Consider the following 9,330-nt stretch of genomic DNA (forward strand, 5'->3'; position numbering starts at 1 on the left):
GTACATATACATATATAACACAAGCCCCTATGTTGAATAAGACATAATACAACTTTATAAACAACTGACCAATATTCATCTGCTCCATATCCCTCAGAGTTGAAACAAACTGTCCATAAGAAATAAAGGTAGTCAGTTTCAGCGAGTTCTGAAGATGGTTCCAATCAGAAGTTGCAGCGAACATAAAGTTTTTTTTTTAACCTAATTCTGTTTTGACACGGGGGACCAACAAGTGTAGGATGTCCTTTGAACGTAATCCATAATGGGCGTGAGTACTTGTTAAAAAGATACTCAGATAGGTAGGAGCTAGTCCAAGAAGTGCCTTATAGATGAAACATAGCCAACGAGTGTACCTTCTTGCATAAAGAGAGGGCCATTTAGCTTTATAGTAAAGGGTACAATGATGTGTCCTATGATTACAGCCAGTGAAAAAACGCAATGCACAAGGATACACAACATCCAGTTTCTTTAGGCATTGGGCAGAAGCATTCACATATATCAGATCACCATCTAATATGGGAAGAAAAGTGGCCGTCACCAGGTATTCTCTAGCACGAATGGATAAGCATGATTTTGATCTGTAGAGAAAGCCAAGCTTTATCTTGAGCTTAGAAACCAGATTGCTAACATGAGTTTTGAAACACAATTTAAAATAAATGATTATACCTAAATATTTATACTGTTAACTAACTCCATTTAATTTCCTTCAGAATCGATGGGATGGTGGATGGAGGATGTCAAAACCCTGGCGGTGACGATGGAAGATGCTCGTGCAACCAGACCCAGAGCATAGCAGTAACGACAGCCCACGCCAGAGTCGAGGGAGGGAGAAGCCAAGTTGTAGACAGGCCTGACGACATCTATGCGATGACCAACGGAGAAGGAATCGATGGATCCCAGGGCGCAGACAGAGAGCTGATGGATCACTGGTACTGGAGACCTAGGTGGAGTCGCAGCGACGAGCGTCAGAGGAGCAGCCAGAGTGCCTGAGGACAAAGGCGGAGCCGGAGGGAAGGAGGAACCCGCTGTAGCCGCTGGGGTAGAGGCCTTGAACGCAGCGGAAGGCTCGCAAGTCCATGGCTTAGGCAGAGTGACGACTGACCAAGGTGGAGCCAGTGGGACGAGGGAACCCTGGTGAAGCCGCAAGCCTGAGGATCTCTGGTGGAGCAGAGGGTGGGAGGAGCCAAGGCAGAGCCGACAGGCCAAGGTGGAGCGATGGGATATGAGGCCGGAGGCTAAGCCAAAGGATCCTCTCACTCAGGCAAGGCTGATGATTGCTCAACCTGAGGCTTCACATCACAGAAAGGCATCCCCAGTGGAGACTAACAGCTGCAGGCATCCAGCTGAGGCGGGGCTGGAGGACTGGCTGAGCTTTGAGGTAATGGTGACAGAGGCAAGTTTGACGGGATCAATGAGGGAAATTCCAATTCCCCTCGATGATACAGTTTCACTGCTGTCTTGAAACAGAGATGATGAAGTACAAGCAGATAATGCATGGTGGGAGTTAGTATCTCAGTGTCCAAATTGATCAGCCAGTCCTCGATGTCGCTGGCTCACACCCCTGGTCAGGCTCACTCTGGGTCTCCGGCTCAGGCTCGATGGTCGGCGCTGCGCCTCCCATGTCAGGCTCTGGCTCACTCATCACGGTGGGCAGTTGCTCTCCGTCTACGGTGGGCTCTTGCGAATTCGCCGCGGTCGAGGGTGGTGGTGGGCTGGGCTCTGGGTTTAGCTGTGTCCGGAATCGGGAACAGACGCTCTCCAGACACCTGATAATGGCCTCCCTCTAGTCAAGTCCTGAGGTGTCTGGGAGGTCTACAGGGTGATGGTAATTCGATTTGATGGTCTCGTTGTCATAGGGGCAGGTGACGGCAAGACGGCAGAACTGCTCTGTGAAATTAAGAAAGTCTAATTACACCATTTGTGTAATTGCTACAATTTAAGCAGCATAATCAATTTCTTTGGTCCGGCCTTCTGTCAGCATGTGTCGCACAGACAGACGATGAAGAGGGATAAAGTTTATAACATGAGTCTTTAATAGTAATCCACAGAATGAAACAGAACAAAAGGAGGTTGCAAACGAGACCAGACACTAAACACAGGAAAAGGCTGAACTTAAGTATATTGACAAATGAGGTAATTAATGTAACACAGCTGAACTAAACGAACTAATGACATCAGTAACCATGACAACACAAGAGTAGGAGGAAAAGAACAAAGGAACACAGGGAACCCAAAACTAAGGACATACACAACAGAATATTTGTAACAAGTGGGGGATATTTGTTTAATTAATGACACCAAGTTCAATTATACTATCAAAATATTATATGTATATATATATATATATATATATATATATATATATATATATATATATATATATATATATATATATCAAGTTCAATTAAACTATCAAAATAGTATATATATATAGATAAATAGTATATATTTAAATATGATGGAAGAACAAAACTAAATTTCTTTAAGGTACTCATCTGACAAAATTATTTGCTAAAAAAAATGCAAACCATAGCTACAGGTTTTGTTTTACCATGCACCAAGCATAGAAAAACAAAAAGCTCACAGAAAAAAAACACTACAACGTAATCAGTTATTAATATTTTGTTGATTCTCTCTTGTTTTTGCATGTGTTCATAAAATGTGAAGGAGAATAAAAAGGCTGGCAGATTAATCTTGTGTGATATGTATCAAGAGCTTTTCGTGCTATTGAACAGTTAAAGGCATTTATCATGGTTAACAGGGTACAAAAGAGCATTACTTCTCTAGTTCGAGTGCTCAAAGAATCAGGACTAATGGGTTCCTTAGATAGTGGGGCAATTTAGGCAGGCTCTTCATCGGTTCATTACTGCTACTAAGTGAAGTGACCCTGGATATGCTTAACCTCAAGAATTTTAGGTACTTGAGCCATTTTACGTACTTAAGCCATATTGTGTTAATGATCCGGTGCTTATGGCAAACAGCAGAACATTAAAAAGCTTCCAGCTTGTGCTGTAAGGGCACTAGGCATATCCAAGACCATAAAGCTCACTTTTAGTCCATCCAAAACTGATGCGATTTATTGTCTAAACCTTTAACTACTGAAAAACAGTCACTGACAGTGACTCCATCATTTGAGTACTCTGAATATTCTCTATCAGGCAAAGTCTTTCTAAGCAGACTACAGAAGACAGTGTGCCCAAAAAAAGGTCCTTTACTGGGACCTATTGTCTTAAGCCAGGTTCACACTGTACAATTTTGGCCAAGATTTGGCTGTCTGAGGCAAATTTTGTGAATCCTAAAAGATTCCTCAGATCTTTGATCATGTCTTTGATCGCTATAATTTGACACATTCGCTGACAGCCAATTAATGACCATTGCAATCAAATTTTACCTTCGATGAAATTCTGGCAGTGTCAGAAGATTTGACACACAGTCCTGCAGTTTGGCTTCTGTTACGACAACCATCAAATCAAAAAACCAATAGGAGCGCCGAACCTAATGGAGCAATTAGTGTGTCAGCTACAAAAAAACACTTCCACACACATAGTTCCACACACATAGTCTTCGTTTTCGTTTCTAGACAGGCCATGATCAAAATTATTGCTAGAGATTTGTTTTGATTGCTAGCCACCATTTCTATTCCGCATGTAAATGCAGCTCAGTCACTGAACATGTCACGGATAGATGATGTAAAACTCGGACGAGTCTTCTTGCATGTGTCCGTTTTTAACGTGGCTTGACTGTCATACAGTCTGACATTAATGACAACTGAGATCCAACTCTGTGACATGGCTTATAGAGAGGTTCATGTTTTTACAGTCTGACCAGCAACAGTCGTAAAGAACTATTATAAATCGTACAGTGTCCACCAGGCCAACATCAGTTAGGCAGAACAAAATGTGAAATGACCAGCCAAAAAACATGCTTAGAGGATTTATAGTAGCTTGCCAACTTGGACCACAAAACTCAGATCGAGGTGAGGGAGAATGAAAGGAGGTCAAATAGTGTCATGGATGAATTTAATCCTTGTTATTTCTAATAAATCAATCAACACTGACCATATCTGCAAAATAAAAAAAATAAAAAATGGTTTCAAAGACTCATGAAAGACTTCCACAAAGACTTCCAGAAGAACATAGAATCAATGTCAGCCACAACTGACTGCTTTAGAAAGTGTGTGTTCAAGTGAAAAAAGCACATTCACTAACACCATTCCGTACTGGATGAAACTGATATGATTGTGGATTATGTGTGTGCATTTGTATGTTTATACATGCAAAGTTTGTGAGTTGTCACAGTTTGAAGGCACATGAGTGACATCATTACTTTTAAAAATAGTAACTGCAAATGAACTCAATATTCCAATACCATCATAGCCTACCTTATAACTGCACACGCACACACACACACACACACACACACACACACACACACACACACACACACACACACACACACACACACACACACAGTCATCACCACCTAAAGCCTGCGATCGCAGGTTAGGGTTACCATAGCAACCAAAAGAGATAATGGCCATAGAGTTGGGCACATGCCGCAGGGTGTGTGTGTAAGAGAGAGAGATGTCGGTGTCAAAAAGTCACTGACACTAAGTGAATGATGGCTAGTCATCTTCTGTTATAAAACATCAACCAGTTTGGACCTCGGCTCTGATCTGAATGGTCTGGATTTTTAAATCACTCAGAATATTATGTTTTTAAATAAAACCATTTGGTATTTATTTTTACAGATTATGATAAAGAAAGGTGTGATCACATTTATATAATAATTAGTTGACATTTGGACATGAAACTATAGCTTACTAAACAATACCACCTTTAATAAACCACTGTCATTGACTTGCAGTGATCTACCAGAATACCCAGTCTTATAGAGACTTAAACAGACGGACACTAAATGATAACAGTGTTTTAGTGAATAAAGTTGTCATCAGTCTCTAACACAAGATCCTGCTGGAACACCTGGCACTTGCTAAATAAAACTATTAGATGAAAAAACAATCTTAAAACTGAAACAAAAATTGGAAATGTTGCCCTGGCAACTAACTGAAATAAAATAAAATTTAATTAAATTGATGTACTGAAATGACTAAAACTGAAAATTTAAAAATAAAAGCAAATTCAAAATATTAAGAAATTCTATAATAGCAATACTAAAATAACACTGGTTTAAATATAAACATAAAAGGGGCCATAAATCACTTCCTGTATCTTTTGTTGTGGATGTCAAAAGTCATGGTTGTAATTAAACACTACTAGTATTATAACACAAATCTGTTGATATGGACAGATTGCATGTCATGCTCTCATCCTTGAAAACCAAGAACAAAACTACGCAAGGTGAAAGAAATTACAGCCCAGAGATAACATTTAACATGAATACAGAAACATGACCCAAATGTGTTTAGTGTGATGAATTAATGGCTATGAAATGCATGAAATTCTTAAAATGCAAGTGAAAACAATCACTTAAACTGTAAAGACTGTACAGGCGTTGGACAATGAAACTTAAACACATAGCCAATAGTGTTGGAGGTTTCGAGCCGGCCTGGTGGCCAACCTTCAGTGAAGAGCAGAGTGTGAAGGTTGAATTAGCAGAGCAATAGCACAGCTCTACATCAAATATTGCAATCCACAAAACATAATGGGAGACATATCAGATTTTAAAAGAGGACAAATTGTTGGTGATTGTCTCGCTGGCTCATCTGTGACGAGGACAGCAAGTCTTTGTGGTGTATAGAGAGCTATGGTATCCGGGTAATATCAGCATACCAGCACGTAGGATGAACCACATTCAACAGGAGTAACTGTCGACGCAAGAGGAAGCTGTTTGAAAGGGATGTCCAGACATTACCCTGGATTGAATCCAAAAAAACATAAAACCACAGCTGCTCAACTCACTGAAGAATCAAATATGACTCTCCTTTTTCTAGCAAAACTGTTCGTCAGGAGCTCAATATTAATGGTCGGGCTGCTATAGCCAAACCTTTGGTCACTCGTACCAATGCCAAATGTTGGTTTCATTGGTGCCAACAGTGCAAATATTGGGCTGTTGACAATGTGAAACATGTATTGTTCTCATCCTTCACGCTCTGCGGTGTAGAAAACCCCCAAAGAGTGTTGCGAGGCCAGAGTGAAACACAGGGGGTGGATCAGTGATGGTTTGGGCTGCAATATCATGGCATTCCCTACTGCGCTTGATGGAGGCATCACTGCCAAGTACTTCAGAACCATTCTGGAGGACTAAGTGCATCTAATGGTTCAAACATAACCTGAGGGGGGTGCCGTGTATCGGCATGATAATGCACCAATTCACACAGCAAGACTTGTGTCAGAATGGTTTGAGGAACATGAAAGTGAATTTGAACATCTCCCATGGCCTGCACTGTCACCAGATCTGAATATTTTTGAGCCACTTTGGGATATTTTGGAGGAGCAAGTCCGAAAACGTTTTCCTCATCACATAGTGACCTGGTCACTGTTCTGGAAGAGGAATGGCTCAAAATCCCTCTTCTATCTGTCATTCCCAAAATGAACTGATGCTGTTTTGGCTGTAAAATATTAATTAACACCATACTAATTATTGTCGTCTAAAACCAGGTGTTTCAGTTTCATTGTCATTGTTTGTGAAAGAGTGAAGATTGTCTATATATCATGAAATGAGATAAAGAGAGAGACAAAGCGGAAGAAAAAGCTCATGTATCTAAATTCCTCTTATCACCACCTTTCATTTATTTATTTTTCTCATCCAGACTTGAACAGATTTAATAGAGTTGATGTGAAGATATAAGCAGCTCAGATGGAAGACATCGAGCTAAATGTTTTACTTGATATCTCAGAGCCGAATGCACTCATAATAAATGAATCTGTCTTGTTTTCTCTCTCTCTTTCTTTCTCTCATCTTGTTTCTCGATGCGCCCGCAGTGACAGGGCTTTTAAAAATAGCCACTGTTCATCCTGATTACGGCACGCGTCTTGATTAATTACAGTGTTTGAGGTGTTACTGTGGGGTGGGTGTGATCGTCGTGGGAGAGGAGCATTGAAATGAGTGAGAGAACAGGAGAGTGGGAGCACACTGAAGGAAATATGCAGCACTTTTATTAAAACTCTCGTGCCTCTAAAAGTTTGCTGTAACGAAAGCACTCACTGGTTCAACAACGGACCCCCTAAACTCTTAAAATAAAGTTTTTTTTTATTGACATCAGTTCCATGAAGAATCTTTAACATCTATAGAACCTTTCCTTTCCCCAAAAGGTTCTTCATAGTGAAAAAAGTTCTTAAGATCAGGGATGTCCAAACTTGTTCCTCGAGGACCAACGTCCTGCAGAGTTTGGCTCCAACTTGCCCCAATACGTGTGCCATGAAGACCTTGATTATCTGGTTCAGGTGTGTTTTATTGGGGTTGGAGTTAAACTCTGCAGGACAGTGGCCCTCCAGGAGCAGAACTGGACACATGCTTCAGATTATTAAAATGTTCTTCTCACTAAGAGAAAAGTGATCAATTTATGAACAATTTATTCATATATTTATGGATAAATGAAGATTTTTATGGGGAACCAACAATGGTTTGCTATTTTCTGTGACTGTGTGAGACTTCCGATTCATTAGCTGCTAAAGGAAAATAACTAAGAATAACCAAGTTCAGTAGACGGTAAAACTATTTGCGCTACAAAGCATTGTGTTTAGAATTAAAATGCTATGGTAAGAAATACCAGTTTGCAATATCAAGCAGCATAACAAGCTTTTTTGTACAGCTAAAATTAACTGGAAACGGGTGAGACCAGAAGCCAGTCACATTCAATTTAGAAATGACTGCGCCCGCTCTAACGTGAAAAAATAAGGTAGATATGATGGGTCCAAAGGTCTGTTAATTGGGGATTCAAAATCTAATTTAAACCTGGAAATGAAAAGTCAATGAAAATTCAAAATGAAACATTATGATGGAAAATTAATATTTCAATTCACATTTCACATGGCACAGATCATGCCACTCAAGATGCTCTTAGGATCATCTTAAATCATGCTGGGGAACAAGATCATCAGGATTTACTCAAACTTGTTGAGTTTGTGCAGCTTTAGTATTTCGCCATTAAAGCAAATGCTGGTAAACACAAGAATAATATTATGAATAATTAAAACAAAAATTAAATCACTTAAATTAGCTGAGTGACTGATTCTCCTGTATCAGAAATTGTTTTAGTGGTTTGCTTCTTCCATGCATGAAATGTAATCATGGACACCAGAAAGCCAGCGCTGTCACATACCCACTGTCTTACTCCTCTTGGCTTTGACCACTGCTTTCTTTTTTTTTTAGCAATGGAAATCAGAAATGTCAGCCTGCAGCCTGCATATCTGAGACTACACAACAGTGCACACATAAACACACTGTATTTACAACAGTATACCACAGAAATGTGCTGGACAATGCCTAATTGTTTGGGTTTCTAACAGAACTGAATTTTAAAAAATTACCTCAATAATGCACATAATGATCGACATGTTAAAATTAGTTTGATATTGCTTTGTTTCATTTTGATACTGTTAATCTGTGGTTTTCTTTGTATGTATGCATGTAGCCTACACAAATTCTTTTTATGATTTAAGAACCTGTTACAAGTGACAATTTGTTCACTAAATATAGTTCAGTTCATTTCTCCATTTGCCTTCCACAGAAAAAAGTCATACGTGTTTGGCATGTAAATAATGACAGATTTTCATTCAAATCTCTCATAAAAATGTACTGTTCCTTTATCTACAGTTTCTACAACTCCACTAAATATGCTACCTTTGTTGAAACAATAGGCCTCCAACGGTCCTTTATTTGGTCAAAAACAATGATATAGTGCCACCCAGTGGATATTTTTGGTTGCTTAAAGCACTCCTATTAATTGTAAGAGTTCTGTAAATATAATTACTAAATACATCATACCATAATCTTATAATGGCATTTTAAAACTAAAGGGGGAAACAAAAATATTTGTTGTTAGTTATGTACTTACAGTTTACATTCTGCGGATGCATCTTTAGGAGCCAAGAGGGCCAACCGGTTAAGAGTTCGACATTAAAAGACATTTTTTATCTCATCGCAAGACAAAAAAGAAAGAACCAGCAACAATTTGCTTTAACGGCTCAGTCTATCAAAGTGACGTTCATCATCATTCACCGTGTAGGCCTATTGTTATTACATATTATGTTAGCTGAATCCGGATAATGAAAACGCATTGCATCTACACCTGCTATTTAATGTGGTCAAGTGAGACTCGATCGTAATCCGATCACAGTAAAATCTTAAAAGGGGCTTACAACCGGT

The sequence above is a fragment of the Siphateles boraxobius genome, unplaced genomic scaffold (assembly GCF_051911475.1).
Source record: "Siphateles boraxobius isolate OS27281-9 unplaced genomic scaffold, OSU_SipBor_1 66, whole genome shotgun sequence".
Classification (NCBI taxonomy): domain Eukaryota; kingdom Metazoa; phylum Chordata; class Actinopteri; order Cypriniformes; family Leuciscidae; genus Siphateles; species Siphateles boraxobius.